Source organism: Castor canadensis, chromosome 6, assembly GCF_047511655.1.
Source record: "Castor canadensis chromosome 6, mCasCan1.hap1v2, whole genome shotgun sequence".
NCBI classification, from domain to species: domain Eukaryota; kingdom Metazoa; phylum Chordata; class Mammalia; order Rodentia; family Castoridae; genus Castor; species Castor canadensis.
The window spans coordinates 150,239,282-150,257,648 of NC_133391.1; the positions used below are offsets into that span (position 1 = coordinate 150,239,282).

Sequence of the window (18,367 nt, forward strand, 5' to 3'; positions counted from 1 at the left end):
TACACATGTTATTTGATATTACATAAACTGGCCATATTGATTTCCTAAATTTCTTTGAAACTAAGATGACTTTCTCAATGACCTGTGTTTTGTAACTGTTTTCATTCAAGTTGAATAAACATCTTTCATGGAATTTGAATGTTTAATGCTAAATAAGCCTCCATCTATGTTCTTATCCCATGAAACATCTGATAACTCATTGAAAACTGAATTATTCACTTGTGTGTTTATTTTTCTCCATGATGCTGAAGTGAACTAAATTTAAGGGTAACAGATTCAGAATTATTACTTAGTGAATTACCCCCAAATTTAAATAATCCTTGTTCCCTGGGCAGTTAGAAGGTAAGTTTATTGGCTATCAAAAGTTTGGGGAACATGAGTAAATGTAAAAATGATTAAAAAAAAAACCCAAAACAGATTAGGAACTTTAACGTAATACTGGAAACCATAAAACTCCTAGAACAAAACATGGGGAAAGGTCCTGACATTGGTCTTGGCAATGAGATTTATTGTATGACTCCAAAGAAAAGTTTGGGGAATTGTCTTGATTTTAATTAACTATACATAAACAGTATATTTAAAGCCTCTCTTATTGAAACTGTTGCTCCCAAAGTGGCCAGGGTTCTTCTAATCGCCCTCATAATATCTAAATCATTGTGTTGAAGTCTGAGGCCAATTATTTTTTCAGCACAAAGTGCCTCATCTCTTTCCTTTCCCTAAAAGACATATACATGCATAGATGAACATGAGGTCTTATCTGTAGATAGTAATGCTGTTCACAATTGGTTTAGAGTTATTCCTGAAAAGTCATGGTACATTATTTTGAATCCTGAGCTAATCTTAACCACAGTGAGCAAATGATTAGGAGATCAATTAATGAAAAGGAACTTTTTCTTAAATGAGGGAGGAAAAACCCAAAAATGGGTTCTTTAGAATAGTTAATTCATGCCAGATTTGTCCCAGAGAGGTGAATTTTAATCTTATTTTATTCTGCTAAATTCTATTCTAATTTTTAATTCATCAGCTATCTCTTAGGCATTTATTGTTTTCTAGAAATGTGTTTATCTGACAACTGGGAAAAAGTGAAAACTAGGTCCAGGAAGGACTTGAAAAAGCCTGTCCAGAACATAAAGTTGTATTTTTTCTTCTTCTTTTTTTTTTTTCTCTTACCCTTTGTCTCCACACTCACAACACAGACCAGGCACAAGGCCTGGGCTGAGATGTATTTGGGGTAGGTTTACTTTGCTTCCTCTTTCTGTATAGTCAGTGTAAGAACACAGCCTGGGGTAAGCACCAGGAGGCCATTTTTTCTTATGCTCACCATAATTAACGTCTGCTTCTGATCAGGTGCCTAATGAACTCTTACTGAGGCTGCATGTTAACACTGTTGCAAATTCTCTGCATGCGATACACATATATTCATGATTTTAATGTGTTGCATTAATCTGTAGGATGAAAAATAACATATAATAATCAAAAAGAGAAACTGCACCTTTCAAAAATGAGAAGAAAAACTTGGGAAATCTTACATCCTTAGAGACTGACTACAATCAGGATTGACTTCCTGCTATCTGCTTTTCAGGAATGTGTCTGACTCTGTTAACTGACAAAGGCTGCATTGACAGAAAGCCTTTCTAAAGGTTAATTATTTCTTAAAGAAAAAAACTCATTGCTATTTTGCTTGCTACCCTTTATTTTCATCCTTAAAATTATTTCCCTTAATTATCTGAGTAGGTAGTTTCAGAAATGTTTTTGATTTCTGTTTTACCTTACAGGTTAAAATATTTTTCAAATCTGCATCTTATCTGGTTAATCTTATTTTTTCTGAAGAGAATAGATTAAATCCACTTAACTGTCCACTTTATTAAATTTTTGTTATAATTTATGTTACACTAATAGAATCAGGACTGGAGGAAATTAAATTGCTAAAAAAAATGGAGGAGTCTGTGGTTTCCACAGTCTCCTTTGCAAAGTTTGAAATCATTTCATGTTGTAAGGGTGAAGAATAGCATTATAAAACTTTCTTAATGAAAACAAATGCCCAAGTAACATTTACTTCTATTCATTTTAATAACAACATACTGATGAATGACGGGATTCTGTGGTTAGAGATTTTGATTTTTCTCTAACTTTATGGAATAATTTCCATAATCATTCAAAAGTTTTAAGCAGAAGACTTGTTCCAAAATTTTGACATCAATTTCAGGAGGAGAAGAATTTCCCTGAACAGAAATAAAATAGTTTATAGTGGTTATCAATATGATAAATCAATGTATACAACTAATTTGGATCATTCAAGCATAAAAACAATACTCTGTTTATTCTGTAATTATCTGTTCTTTCCATTTCATTTTTTATAGCTATCCTACTTAGAAGTATGTGCATGGAAGGCACATAGATTCAGGGATATGAAAAATACTCATGGGGAAGAATTACTGGGAAATTGCATTACCGTAATCTGTTGTGTCTTGTCTGGAGACTAACTCAATGGAAACCTGAACTAATTTGCACTGCCCTAGGAACTATATGAAAAATACCATCCTGTATCATTGTTTGCAAGTGATAAATCTGAACGTTAAAATGGCAGAGTTACAGGTAGCTTTCTGTGTCCATATCTGCTAAGAAGTATGAGCTACACACTAATTGGCTTAGCTGTTGTTTAATAGTGAGTACTTATTAGATGACTACTGTGTATAAAAGAGTAATCAAAGTGCTGTGTGTGATGGTGTGGGTGTAAAAAACATTTAAGACATTGTGAGATACTGAAGATAAACAACCATATTGAGGGCTGACCAAATAATTGAAAGAGGACACAAGAGTAAGTATTTAGTAAGAAAGCAACAAAATCAAATGGATGTATTAGTGGCAAACACATCCATAAGAGGTAGACATGGACAAGATCGCCTTCTTAACAAACCAGGGACTGAATTCTGACTTCAAAAATAAAGTTGTGTATTTTCAGATGCTCACAGAGCCTACGCACAGAAGACTGAATTCTATGTTCAGCTATTTGGCTGTTGTTAGCAGTGATGCATGAAGCAGAAAGAAAACAGCTTGATTTCCATAACTTAGGCAAACTCTGGAGAGCTAGGAATGGCAGGGAGGCAATTGGCTCACAAAATAAACTGACCGAACCGGAAGCCAAAATTAAATAGAGTGTATAAGGGCACCCCAGGGATTGTCTTAACAATGTACTAGTTATGAACTAACTATTGTCGTTATTACCACTGTTAATGAAGAAGCCATAGGAGAAGGCAAGCAATGCTCTCTCTGATTACTGTGGGCTTCTGGTATAACTAGCTAAGGCACTCAATGATCCCTTAAAAATGAATTTATTCAAATGTCTTTCTGCTATTAGTGAGGATACCATTAGACATGGTTTAGCTTTTCAAAGTATGAAAACAGTTTGGATAATGATGGCTGAAACTGCTAGATGAAGCTATACTCTTAGATACTCATAGGTTCTTTTTACCCTGTTTTGTGACTTAATAATGATTTTTGTTGCAAATATGTGTTTTAAAAATGATCTAAGGAAGTTACTAATGCTAATTCTCATGAAGAAATTTAAATCCACTGACTTGGTCAAATCTTTTTATTTTCTGGTGCTGGATGTTTGGGAAAAAGTATGTCTGCAGTGATGGCTTTTAGTCTAGAACCATCAACGTAAATTAATATGCAAAATGGTGGAACCATAAAAGAACATACCATTCATTATTAACTATGCTAAGATTTGTCATGAGAAGCCAATAAAAATTAATGCTTAGAATATCTGAAAGTGGTTCTTTACCAAACCTTCCTTAGATTCAAAGAAGGTAAAGGTACTTTCTAATCTGATTCAATTTCTACATATTATCATTCATTCACTTATTCATAAAATTGCCAACAAATATTTGTATCTATCTCTCCCACATGCCAAACCAGTGGATTAAAAATATATGGCTAATAAATTGCAACACCTCCAATAGGTAACTTCTTTTGTTGCTGTGCTGGGTGGGGGTACATTGTGGCATTTGCAAAGGTTCTTACAGTATATCAAATAAATCATACTTGAATTCACCCCTTTCTGTCATTCTCCTTTATCTGCCTCCCCTCGCCATTCCTGGAATAGTTTCAATAGGCACCATGTACATGTGTACACAGTATTTGTACCATACTCCCCCCCTACACTGTTCCCCACCTCCTCCCTCTTTCCACTGGTACCAACCCTCCCCCACAAGGCAGAACCTGTTCTACGCTCCTGTTCTCCAATTTTGTAAAACAAAAAAATGACATTTTTGCTTGTTTAAGATAGCTACATGGGGAGTTTCCATGTATATATGTATTATAGCCTGATTTGATTCATCTCCTCTATTTTTCTTCTTTCTACCTTGGTCCCTTTCTTGTGGTTGTTTCAACTGGTTTAAAAACTCTGTATTCATTCTTGTATGGAGATTACATCAATCATATTCACCTTAACTTCCTTCTTTTATCCTCCCCCTCTCACATGTGACCTCCCCTTAGCGTAACCTGTTTGTTTTGTAATATTGCTGTGTTTGTTTTAGGTCTATATTCTTCATATGAGGGGAAACATGCAGGTTTTGGCTTTCTGAACCTGGCTAACTTCACATAAATGAGTAGGTAAAATGTCTTAAGTTGGAAGTCTTGCACTCTAGGGTACTGATTAATGCTGTGACAGTAGGTATCTATCATGTTGTGTTGGAGTCTCCACTCTGCCACCTACTGATTGTCTGACATTGAGCAAGTTCTTTGTGCCTCAATTTTCTTTTCTTATTTTGTGGTTTTTGGGTTAAACTCAGGTCCTTGTGCTTGCTAGTCAGGCCCTTCTTCACTTTTCTTATCGGCAAAATAGAAATACAGCAAGGTAAACCATTACATAGGTTTATTGCAAGATTTAAATGAGAGTAAACCTGAAAAAGCATTTTGAACAGAGTTAAGGTTCATGGTAAGTGATCAATAAGTATTAATAATTATTACTTTTTGTTTTATTTCACTCAATCTTTATACATATAAGTAGATTAATACAACTAGACTGAAATAAATAAGCAATATGAAATGAAATGTGTTAAAATAGGAACTAAAATATTGAGTTTTCACATTATGAAGTCTTTTCATTTTAATTTGTGAAAATATCTGTAATTCTTATGCTCTACTATAAAAATCATCATAGGTGTATATTAGCAATAACAGCTATGCAAGGAATAATAGGTCTGTATGGACTATTTGTGAGTGCAGTCTTGTGTCTACATCTTATAGATGAAAAAACTGAACTATAGGAGCCTAAGTAGTTGCCCAAACAGCTAACAATAGGGCCAGAATTCAATCTCCTTGGAGTGATTTTATTCACATTGCTGTGCTGTCTGCAAGTAGGGCCACATAGTTTTTCTCCAATTTAAAGATCACTCAAAAAATCACGGATGAAGTTAATTTTGAGAGCAATTTTTCTCAAGGTAATCTCATCCTGAAAGCAGATAACAGCTCTAATCTTCTATGTAAAGCAGCTATCTCTTTGTATCTGGAATAACTAATTAAAATAGGTCATTCTGATCTATAAAGATGCAGAAGATCTGAATTGTGATTGCTTTAGGGATTAATTCTGTAGACTTACTGTCATGATCTTCGAAGTGCTTATGCTAATATTTCCTAGATTTGAACTTTGGGAAATCAAATGCATCCCCGTGTCGTCCTTCACTTTCACATTGTGAACCTTAGGCAACCTTTTTCTTTTTTCCTTTCTCCTTTTATTTTATCATTTTTACATTTACTTATATGTGTATACATTGTTTGTGCCACTCCCCCATATCCCTTCCAGGCAGAATCTGTTCTGTCCTCTTCTCTGATTTTGTTGAGGAGATAATAAGAGAGACATATTGTTTTTGCTAGTTTTGAATAAAGATAGCTACACAGAGAGATTCCTAGCATTGCTTCCATGCACTTGTGTATTGCAACCCACATTGGTTCATCTCTACTAGACCTCTTTGCTACTTCCCGGTCTCCTTCCCATAGTGGCCTCTGTGAATTTAAGATTACGTTATTCATTCCTCAACAGGGAGCACATCAACCACATTAAGTTTTAGGTTTCCTTCCCTTTCTCTATTTCTTCTGTGCGTGTTCTCCACTTAGTGTCTGACCCATGTCCAATAATATTACTGCATTTGTTTTGGGTTTATAATCTTCATATGAGGGAGAACGTGTAATTTTTGGCTTTCTGAGCCTGGCTAACTTCGCTTAAGATGATGTTCTCTAGTTCCAACCATTTACTTGCGGATGACAAAATTTCATTCTTCTTTGTGGCTGAGTAAAATTCCATTGTATATAAATACCACATTTTCTTGATCCATTCATCGATTGTGGGTAATCTTGGCTGTTTCCATAACTTGGCTATTGTGAATAGTGCTGCAATAAATATGGGTGTGCAGGTGCCTATGAAATAACCTGAGTTGCATTCCTTTGGGTATATCCTCAGGAGTGGGATTGCTGGATCATATGGCAGATCTATTTCTAGTTTTTTAAGTAGCCTCCATACTGTTTTCCAAAGTGGTTGTACTAGCTTACATTCCCACCAGCAGTGTATGAAGGTTCCTTTTTCCTTGCATCCTCTCCAGCATTTGTTGTTGTTGGTGGTCTTGATGATAGACATTCTAACAGGAGTGAGGTAGAATCTTAGTGTGGTTTTGATTTGCATTTCCTTTAGGGCCAGGGATGGTGAGGATTTTTTCATGTGTTTTTTTACCATTTGGATTTCTTCCTTAGAAAAAGTTCTGTTTGATTCAGTTGCCCACTTCTTTATTGGTTCGTTGATTTTTGGAGAATTTAGTCTTTTGAGCTCTCTGTATATTCTGGTTATTAGTCCTTTGTCTTTTGTATAGCCGGCAAATATTTTCTCCCACTCTGTGGATGGTCTCTTCAATTCAGAGACCATTTCTTTTGTTGTGCAGAAGCTTTTTGATTTCATGTAGTCCCATTTGTCCATCCTTTCTCTTAGTTGCTGGGCTGCTGGAGTTCTACTGAGGAAGTCCTTTAGGCAACCTTCTTGATAAAACAGAATTTAAGCCATATCTCTCCTATTCAAGCAGGTATTTTTGCATGTAAAATATAGAAGTAAATTAAGAAGGAAGGTAAAGACCTCAATTTATCTTAATCTCCTGTTTCACAAGCCTATGCTATATTAAATAAAAAAATGCATGTGTGTATATATATATAACAAATGGAAATTGTCCCTTGACTGGAATCTCAATTTTGGGTGTTACTACACCCATTCTTCTTCCACAGAATAATGAAACAAGCACATATTCATCTTCCTTTTCTATTCTTTCTTTTCTTACTTTCTTCTTTTCTCTCAGTAAAAGATACTCAATGTGAGGCCATACTTGCTTTAAATAAAATGAAACTTTTACTTTTTTAGTGGCCGCCCTCATCAAAGTCAAAGTGAAGAAGGAATATGCCCTGTTTTTTTTTTTTCTCACTTAGATGCTGTGCCCAGATTCAACATTTTGATTTGCCTGAATGAGGAACAATGTTATCTGCTAAAGAATAATATTAACATAAAAACACAATAGGGCTTGTCACAAATGCATGGCAAACATTATAGTATGTAGTCCAAAGCTTTAATTAACATATTTGTTAAATGCCAATTCTGTGAAGAGACACTATCAACAAAGGAAGACTTTTCCCAACACAGATAATGTAGATAGCTTGCCTTTCTTTAAAAGAGATTTTGACAGTTATACTATTGAGTTTTGTAATTCTGCCGGGAATCAACTCCCATCCTTCTGCCACCCAGGCTTTCAAAATCAGAACAGAAGAGAAAGTCGGTAGCTTTTACTGTGCTACAATTTATTCCAAGACAGGAGCTGTAAATGGTTGTATATACAGACTTGGAAATTTGCATACTGAATGCCTCCTCTCAGTTTTCATATGCCTACCTCTGTCCCTGCCATTTAATTTGCGTTTATTCACCAATCAAGTTTGTTTCCTGATGCCTCACTTGTATGTATGGATAACAGAATAATTACAATAAGTAAGAGTGGTTTTATGAATGAAGACACAATTTACAGTGATTTGTGGGGGTATCACCTTCCTTTCTCTTGTTTAATATTCAGACCTGTCACCTTGCATGCAGGCTGTTGGAAAGGGCTCCAGAAGCTACAGTTGCAAATCACAACAGATTATACTGCTCTGGGGAGACTTTCTTGAGGTTGAGCAAAAAAGGAGGCTTAATCAGAAGCTGGGATACAAAAACTTGGTTCCTTATTGCACAGAAAGAACAAAGAGTTTGGAAACTGACAGGTAAAATGAACAGAGAAGATTAAACAGGGAAAATTGCATTTTATTTTTGGAGAAGATTTAATTTTATCCCAAGTATTTGTTACAAGCTCTTAAAAAACCCATGCTTCAGTCTCTTGAGCACAGAGGAGAAAATTTTGTAAGAACCTCTTTGCGGACCACAGAAACAACAAGGGACGTGAGGAATGTGTGTTTGGACATGTTGCAGAATGTATTCTTAATCTACTTAAGGTTGATCAACTAGGAACTGATGGTGACTCTCTGATCTTTGCAAGGTTTGCCTCTGTTTTGTCACTCTCTGGTTTCCTTAAGCCAAGTGTTCTTAACTGGGAGTGATTTCATTCCCGGGTGACATTTGCACGGTCACATGACATTTTTAGTTATCACAATTGGAAGGACATGAGAATGTACAAGCTGAGGAATGCTGCTAAATGTTCTACATTTTTGAACACAGCATCATGCATCAAAGAGTTATCTGGCCAAAAGGGTAAAAGGGTCAGTAGTGCCCAGGTTGAGTACCCTGTATTAAATCCCTCAGTTGACTCCTGCTCTTTCTTACAGAAAGCCATCTTCTCTCTCTCTCTCTCTCTTTTTTTTTTTTTTTTTTTGTGGTACTGGGGCTTGAACTTAGGGCCTATATGCTGAGCCACTCCACCAACTCTTGTTTTCGTGTTCAGTATTTTCAAGATAGAGTCTCTCAAACTATTTGCCTGGGCTGGCTTCGACCACAATCCTCCTGATTTCTGCCTCCTGAGTAGCTAGGATTACAGGTGTGAGCCACTGGTGCCCGGCTTGTCTCCTTTTTAACACACACAAGGAAAACAACCCCAAACCAAAGACTACCAGCCATCCACAAACTTGTTTGCACTTGAAGTCCTTCCACATAAGCCCCCATCTTCATTCCTCTAGCCCTGAGATAGGAATCCCTTCCAAGGCTCACTGATTTGCTTATGTTAGATTTCAACCCTTCCCATCTCCCCCAAGGCACTTCTTCAGCATCATGTCTTTATTCTTCTCTTTTTTTTCCAAATCCTTCATCCTCCCTCTGTTATTTCCTCATAGTCTATAAACATACACAGATCAAGACTCATCAATTATATACAAATAACTTTCTTGACTTCAGCTTTTTTCTTTAGTACACCCAGAAGTTTCCTTACAAGTATTTTATAGTTGTTAACTCTATATTTTTGGCTCTGTGCATTCTTTCTCAGGGATTAGCCTTACTTTACCTGGTTATAATAGTTACTACTGTGTAACAGTGTAACAAACCATCTCAGAAATTAGTGGCTTAAAATAATAAGCACTATTATTTGCAAATTCCAATTCCCAGAACAGCTGAATGACTCCTCTAGTCTCAGCTGGGCTTGTGACTGGGTCTGCCTGCAGTCACCTGTGGTCTTGTAGACAAGATCTCTAGAATGAGTGGATGTGAATCCTTTGCTTGGAACTGACATTCTGTGGCTTCTAGAACAAGCGACAAAACCAGGCCAATTCAAGAGATGAGAAAATAGACACTTTATCTTGATGGAAAGAGGTCTAAAACCATATTGTAAAGGAAAGGGGAAGAGGATCAGAGTCATTTCTGTGAGCATCTCCAAGCATACTAAAGTTACCAATGACCTAATACTCAAATCCAACTGAAACATCACTTTTTACCTTCCTTGATTTTGAGGGAGCCTTTGATATTAATTACTGTTTCCTTCTGGAATCTTCACCCTATCATTATACCAATGCCTTTTCTCATTTTTTTGCCAATGTATATTAATTATGCAAAATAATAGGTTCCATTGTGACATTTTCATGTATGCATATAACATACTTTGATTATATTCATTCCCCAATCCTGTTTTTCCTCCATCCCCTTTTGTTCCCTCCTCCCCAATAAACCCCCTTCTACTTTCATGTCTTTTTTAAAAAATGTAGATTCTGTGTATGAGAGAAAATATGATATTTATCTTTCTGCATCCAGCTTATTTTACTTAACAGGATGATTTCCAGTTGTATTCATTTTCCTGCACATGACCTGATTTCATTTTTCTTTATGGCTGAATAATTTTCCATTGTGTATATACATCGTGTTTTTCACATCCATTTATCTGTTGAGGAGGACCTAAGCTGACTCCATAACATGGCGACTGACACAGCTCTTTAATTGTCCTGACTCTTACCATTCTTGATAGTCCTGAATTCTCACACTGTAACTCATAAAGACTGTTGGCTTCAAAATTTCTATCCTTAATCTTTATTCTACAAACACTCATTAGGTAATCTTATCTATGTTTTTTTTCTGTCACCTATATTAAAGACCCAAATTCAAATTTTGTTCATTGTTGACTTACATTTCCAACTGTATTTTAAGCACCTTTACCCAGACACTCAATATATTTCCCAATCATTCTTCCAGTACCTGATACTGGAGATTGAAGTCAGGGCCTTGTGCTTACTAGGAAAGCATTTTACCTCTTTAGTCATAACCCCAATCCTTTCTGCTTTTAGTGTATCTTTCAGAAATACTCTCACTCTTTTGCCTGACAACCTTGGACCCTGATCCCTCTACCTCAGCCAGCCAAGTACCTAGGATTTTAGGCATTTACCACCATACCTGGCTCTAACCAGTTATTTTTCATTTCTCTTTTTTCTCCCCTTTGTCACCTCTTTAATCATTATACCCTTATCTAGTGACTCATTAAATTCTGTTGGTTTATTTCTATTGACCAAATATTCATCTAGTACTTACAAGATGCTAGTCTTCACGCAGCTTAGATTATATATGATGCATTGTGCTAATTGATAATAGGTGGTATGGGAAGATTTAAAAACAGAGAAAGGGAGTGCCAATAAGTGTTGCTACTTTATTGAAAGGAGTTAGGAAGATCCATTGAAGATTAGTTTGTACTGTTTTAAAAGCACTGATGGCTGTGAAGAGTGCAGATCACTCCAGAAAGACAAAAAAGCAAGAATTAAACTCTGTGTGGCAGATTGTGTGGTATTCAAGCAAGGGACCATGAGGAGGCCAGTGTGTGTCATGTGAGAGTAGAATTTATAATCTAATAATATTTTTGTAAAAGTAATTTTCATTATACATATATAGTTCCACATTTTTCTATCCATGCTTAAGATCTCATAGACTTTCCTCATCAATAAGACAGCAACTTGGCATACTCATTTGTCCCTTTTCATCAGCCTCTTGAGTTGAAATCTTTGTGATATTAACTCCAGATTATTACCTTTAATTTAGTAATATTTGGACTTAATTATTTTGCTACATATATCCTTTAGCAATTTTTGAAGAATGTTTTGTAGGATTAACTTTTCTGAAGGATCATTTGGCTAGACGTGAAATCTATATTTAGAAGATTAACAATATTAATTCAGTGTTATCTCACAGATGAAAAATCTAATTAAAGTTGCCAGATTTAGCAAATAATTATATAGGACACCCAGTTAAATCTGAATATCAGAGAAACAATGAATGCTTTCAGAAGCAAAAGTATATGTCTTGCAATCCGTAATTTGGGAATGCTTGTAATAATAAAACAGTAGATAATGTTTATGTGAACTTTATATATTAACTCGGCATCTTGTACTTGGCATCCTTAAATCTAATTTAATATGATTATTCTTTCTCTCTTTCTCTACAAGTTTTTAAGAAATGTGTGTCTAGAAGATTTAAAGAGGTGTGTGTTTATTCTTGGTGTTCTAAAATGTCATCACGATGTGTCTGGTTGTGAAAATATGTACTCAGATACTCTTCATCAACATAGTAGGTTCTTTTAAACTTAATTCTTCCATTTGTCTTTAATTCTGGGATTAAAAAAAATCCTTTCTTTGCCAATTTCTTCCCTATACATCATCCACTCCTCTCCAGTCCTTTCTAGAACTCCTGTTAGGCAGCTGTTGAACCTTTTAAAAACAACTTCCATAGAAGTCACACATCACACACATAATTGTTCTTTTGTGCATTCAATCTCTATATCTGTTTGCAGAGATTTCAGGATGAATTTGCTGGCTTAATACCTTTATGCATTAAGTCAATGTTTAGTTATGCATATTTTATTTGCCTGATCATTAGCTTACTCTCTGGGAATGGGGTTTCCCTGTTCCTCTTGAAGGGCATAACCCCGAAGTAACATGCCCTCTTTGACAGAGCACCTGCATTCCTCATTACCATGTTTGCAGCTACTTAATAGCTCAATGCATGAACTAATTGCAAGGGGGAGGACGATATGTCTGCAGACAAACTGTAGCCTTATTTGTTATACCCATTAGCTCGGAGGTCCTCACACTATTCTACTGTTACAGACTGAGCTGTTTCTCCTCAAATTTATATGTTGAAATCCTATACAAGTACCTAAAATGTGACTATATTTGGAGATAAGACTTTTAAAGATGTAAATAGGGTTAAGTGAGGTTATAAATACAATGAACTGATTGCTGTTTGAAACCAGGAAAATGGGCCCTCGCAAGAACCCAACTACCCTGGCACCTAATCTGCTACTTCTTTTTTTTTTTCTTTTATTATTCACATGTGCATACAAGGTTTGGGTCATTTCTCCCCCCTGCCCCCACGCCCTCCCTTACCACACACTCCGCCCCCTCCCTCTCCCCCCCACCCCCTCAATACCCAGCAGAAACTATTTTGCCCTTATTTCTAATTTTGTTGTAGAGAGAGTATCTGCTACTTCTTGATTCCAGAATGGTGAAAAGTAAATATTTGTCGCATCCTGAACTGATTGAGATATAGAAAGAAGGTAACCATCCATAAGCTAAGGCAGAGGTCTATGGAGAAACCAAACCTCCTAACAGTTTGATCTTGGGCTCTCAGTCTCCAGAGCTGTGAGAAAATAAATCTCATTTGTTTAAGCAACCCAGCAAATGGCATTTTGTTACATAAGACCTAGACAATGGGTACACCTAAATCTTAATTTTTTTAAATATCTGACTTTACATTTCTGGTCCACGATTGCCACTTATTTTATTCATTTTGCTGTTATTTGGTCTTATGGAAGTATTTGGTTAGCATAACTTATTTTGACACATGCAAAAATACTTGATTCTATCTATTAATCCTATATAATTTTCTAGAGTTATGTTTTCATAATGAAAAGCAAGTTAGATAGGCCCTGATAAAATCCTGTAATGACATCAGAACAAGAAAAAATGGAGATCTATTCTCTTTTGAATTCATTGTTCCAGGACTTCACCTATTCTATAATTTTTCTCTTCCCCAATATCCTACTTATAACCTATGTTCCAAGCACGTCAAATTATTTGAAGTTCCATTTAGTATGCAATGATGTTTTCTTTTTAATGAACTGTCCATTCTCTAATTGAGGCCTGTTCATTATTCGAGGTGCCAATCAGAACTGTGTTCTGTTCGATGAAGGCTTTTATTTTGTCTTCTCTCTGAAATGTTGAAGCTTATCTTCTAGTACCACAAATATGTATGCTTTCTAACATTTACCAATCTTTAGTTATTTCTCTGTATTTGTTTACACTATTGAACAGTGAATTATTTGAAGTTGAAGGCTGATTATTTTTGTGCCCCATTTAAGGGGACATTGCAAATACCTAGAATAACTGCTTAATTAATGGATTAATACAATTAATAAATAAAAGTGTAAAAAAGAGACCATGAATCACTGAGTCATTTTAAAATTTTTAAACAATTTTAAGGACCAAGAATCCATCTTTTGTCATTTATTTTAAATTTAGCTCTTTAATTTTGATGACATTGATTCTATTTCATTATCATTGATGACTTTAGTGTCTTTTAAGAAAAATTTGGCAGGAAAAAAACCTTTAAATTGCTTAACCCCTTTTGTGTGTTTATTAAAATGCAAATAAAAAATTACTTAAAACTTAATTAGAATATAGGTCAATGTTTCTTGTACCTAATTTATTATAGTGTGTAGGTAATTGCCTTGGGACATCTAACAGGAAGGCACGGGACGCCCATTTACCACTTGTTCAGCTCTGTAGTCCAGAATACTTATCCTGAAAAGGGCACCTATTCAAAGAGGAGAAACAATTATCTACAGCTGAAACAGGTAATGAAGTTTTCTATGTGCTATAATTTTAATTTAAAGAGCATGTTTGAAAGGCTAAGAGACCCAGACAGGCAGATATTTCCTTCTTCACAGTTATAAAAAATGTCACATCTTAAAAATACTACTCCATTGAGTGGCAATCACAATTTTTATTCTAAAGGTTCCACATGCATGGCATATTATGTAATGGACAGCACTTCAGAATAATCTAATGAAAGGAGAACTCTTTTCCATGCTAATAAACTTCAGATTCTGCTTGTTTCAAGAAAATGAATTCAGGCTTTGAACTGCTGAGGTCCACATAAATTCAGGTTATCCATACAGCCGTGCGGAAAATCTCCAAGATGAGTTCTTTATTAATAGCAAGAATGAGTGAGTCAGTCAGCTCATTTAATGATCTGGCCCATAATTTGAATCCATTGAAAGTTGCCTGCTAGCACCTCTGGGAGTCGAGATCAAGCGTGACCTTGACTTCTGATAGCTTGAATTAAGCCTTATATGATAGGCTCCACACCAGCTTTGTTGTCATCATTTGGCATGCAAGCAGACTCCTCAATATTCTTATAATTATTACATACATGAAACTTGCAAGGAAATGAGAGGAAGCTTATGCTAACAAGTAAAATTTATTTTGAACAAAAAGAATGGGCAATTCCCCTCCTTCATGAAATTACTAGTAGCAGTCTGATAAAAATGATAAAATTGACCAAGGTGGTTTTGTTAGTCTCTGAAGGACATTTTGTATATATGTCTATTCATTACAATTTCCTTCTTTTTAAACACAACTGTGATATGATTCTAAAGAGAAAAAAGAGGTAGTTTCTCTACCTGTGGGGGACCTATGTGTTAACATCCCTTGGCAACTTTAACTTATGATAGTTTTAAGGTTTAAAATCCTCACGATTTCTTGGCAATAATATTCTATAATTTGAACTTTTATGCATGATAGCTTTTTAAAAAAAGACTCCTGTGTGTTAATCACTCTCCTATTATGCGTAAATGTAAGTACAATTCTAAGGACATATTACGTAACTTTCAGGTAATGAAATTTTAGGCAATGAATGAATTTTTCTGTTTTTCTTTCTTTTTCTGTCTCATTTTGTCATTTTGCTATAGGGAGATGGTATAATATAATTTCCTGAAAAAAACTATAGGAAGTTAGTGACATCAAGGACACTAGGTTACTTATTATTGATTTATTTTATTTTATTCCTCCCACCCAGCTGAAATTTTGTATCTTCTGACCAACTTCTCTCCTTAACTGCTAATAGTCACCATTCTACTCTCTGCTTATTAAGCTTTTTTTTTTAAATTCCACATATAAGATTTTGTGGTATTAGTCTTTCTGTGCCTAACTCATTTCACTCAATGTCCTCCAGGTTCACCTGTGCTGCCACAAATGACAGAATTCCCTCATTGTAAAAGCCTGGATAGTGTTCCATGGTATACACACACATTTCATCATCTATTCATCAGTTAGTGGATACTTAGGTTAATCCCACATGCTGGCTATGACTAATGCTGCTGTGATCGTGAGATGTGAGCGTGCAGGCATCTGTGACAGGCTACCTTCATCTCTTTTGGATATGTAATTTGTAGTAGAACCGCTGGATCATATTGTAGCTCTTTTGTTAATTTTTAGAGAATTCTTACACTGTTTTCCAAAATGGCTGAACTAATTTGCATTCCCACCAATAGCATACAAGGGTTTCTTTTTCTCTATATCCTTTGTAACTTGCTGTCTTTTGTCTGTTTGAGAATAGCCATTCTAACTGAAGTGAAGTGATGTTGCATTGGGGTTTTAATTTTCATTTTCCTCATAATTAGTGCTACTGAGTTTTTTTCATATATCCTTTAACCATTTGTATGTTTTCTCTTAAGAAATGTCTATTTAGGTCCTTTTTCCATTTTAATTGGTTTACTTATTGATTTGGTATTGAGTTGTTTGAATTCCTTATATATTTTGGATATTATCCCCTCATCAGAGGTGTGGTTTGCAAATAATTTCTCCTATTCCATAGATTTTTCTCTTTAATTTTTGGGTTGTTTCCTTTGCTATGAAGAGGATTTTTAGATTGATGAAATCCAATTTGTTTGTTTTTCTTTTGTTGCCTGTGCTTTTTGTGTTATCAAAAACCTCATTCAGATCAATGTCGTGGAGCTTTTCTGCTGTTTTCTTCTAATAGTTTTATAAGTTCAGCTCTTACCTTTAAGTTGTTTATCCATTTTGAATTGATTTTTCTATGTGGTATGAAAAAAGGACTTAATTTAATTCTTCTTCATGTGGATATAAAGTTTTTGAAGAGACTGTTGCCTTCCCATTGTGTTTTTTGGAAACTTTGCCAATAACCAACTTACTGTAAATGCATGGGTTTATTTCTGGTTTTTGACATTATTTTATAATGGAAAGCATATATGTCTCCTAAGGCCATTATAACAAAGTGCCACAAGCTGAGTGGTCACAGAAATTTATCATGTGCTATTTCTGTAGGTTAGAAGTATACAATCAAGTGTTTAGGGAAACCTTTTTTGTCCTTTTCTAGTTTTTATGATTTTTCTCTAAATTTCTGGCATTCCTTGGCTTGTTCATGCATCATTCTGTTCTCCATCTTCACATGGCATTCTCCTTGTGTTCTTTCACACAGTGTTTCTATGTGTGTATGCATCTGTATCAGAATTTCTCCTTTTTAGAAGGCACTCTTCGTATGACCTCATTTTAACTTATGACCTCTTAAAAGACACTTTTTCCAAATAAGGTCATATTCTGAGATAGTCGGAGTCAGTATGTTAACATATTTTATTTTTTTTGGAGAGGGGACACAATTCAACTCAAAGCTGAAAGTAATTTAAAATGTCATTTTTCTATTTTAAAAACCCATTGACGTTTGCATTTGATTTTTGTTGTCATTTAAAATATTTTTGATTAATTTTTTAAATCCAGAGATAAGAATTTCTTCTTGGTAATGGCTTGGAGACAATGACAGCAAATAGTACAGTAGATATGTAGGGATTTTACATAAAGCACCTCATACCATGAATTAACAAGTATATCAAAAGAAAAATATGTTAAGAATGAGAACTTCAGACAATCTAAAAATCTGAAAGTGATTGATATTATAAATGGAATGTGACAGTTAGCTGTGGCAGGTGCTAGTGCTTTTATCCTTTGACTTGTCTGTTATTTTTCCATTGCTTTATACTGTAGAAGTGACTTGATTTTATTGAATTGTTTTCAGTTTGTTGTATTCATAGCTATGTCACATTTGGAAATGACATAAATTTGAGGGAAATGCAGTACAAATTGATTTAATTTTTTTGGACAACTTATTATTTTAAGAATTTTCAAATTACAACTTGAAATTTCCAACCTGTTGGAGGCATTGTAAAGCTCATTTACATTTTTAGTACCTTCCATAGCTTATGGGTTCAGGACTTTAAATTCATGCAACTTTAGTTCTGCATTTGTAAACAGCAAAGTGATTATTTGAAAGTAGCAAGAGTTGGCTGATAGACCCAGACCTTCCATGACTTTCCCAACAATTTTCAGTCAGATTGAATTCAATATTGCAATTATTTTTAAACTGTGAATTGAAAACAGTAAGAATTTTATATGACATAAAAATCAAATGACAGTGGTTCTCTTATTTATGACTCTTTCTGGGAAGTAAAAATTGCAGAGAGAATTCCTTTTGAGGGCAACACACAGGTAGTTCATGGAAAACAGTCTGGTAGGGGATGAAGCTCAATGCAATACTAGATGAACAGAAATTTTAGATGAGTGCCTGTTATTCTTTTCCAGTATATTAGCATGAAAGAATTGGGATGACTCCTTTTTCCAGGTTAATACTGGACTCTGTGAAATGTGATCTTATTTGATTTTGCCCTCTGTGATCTACAGAGTAGATCTTTAGATCTTTTAGTAGATCTTTAGATCTACTGAAATGTTTGATCAGTTTAATTTATTGCAGTTCATTAAGACAAGTCCCATTAAGACAATTGCTAGGTCCCATAAATATTGATCTTTTTTTTTTTTT

The 18,367-nt window shown here is 35.0% G+C and overlaps 1 non-coding gene across 1 annotated transcript; it reads right to left on the bottom strand.

The window, feature by feature from the left end:
- Nucleotides 1-1,171: 1,171 nt before the first annotated feature.
- LOC141424517 (small nucleolar RNA SNORA51) lies at nucleotides 1,172-1,303 on the bottom strand. The gene has a single exon (XR_012449427.1). It is a non-coding gene; the product is annotated as a small nucleolar RNA SNORA51 (small nucleolar RNA).
- Between the last annotated feature and the right edge of the window lie 17,064 nt (nucleotides 1,304-18,367).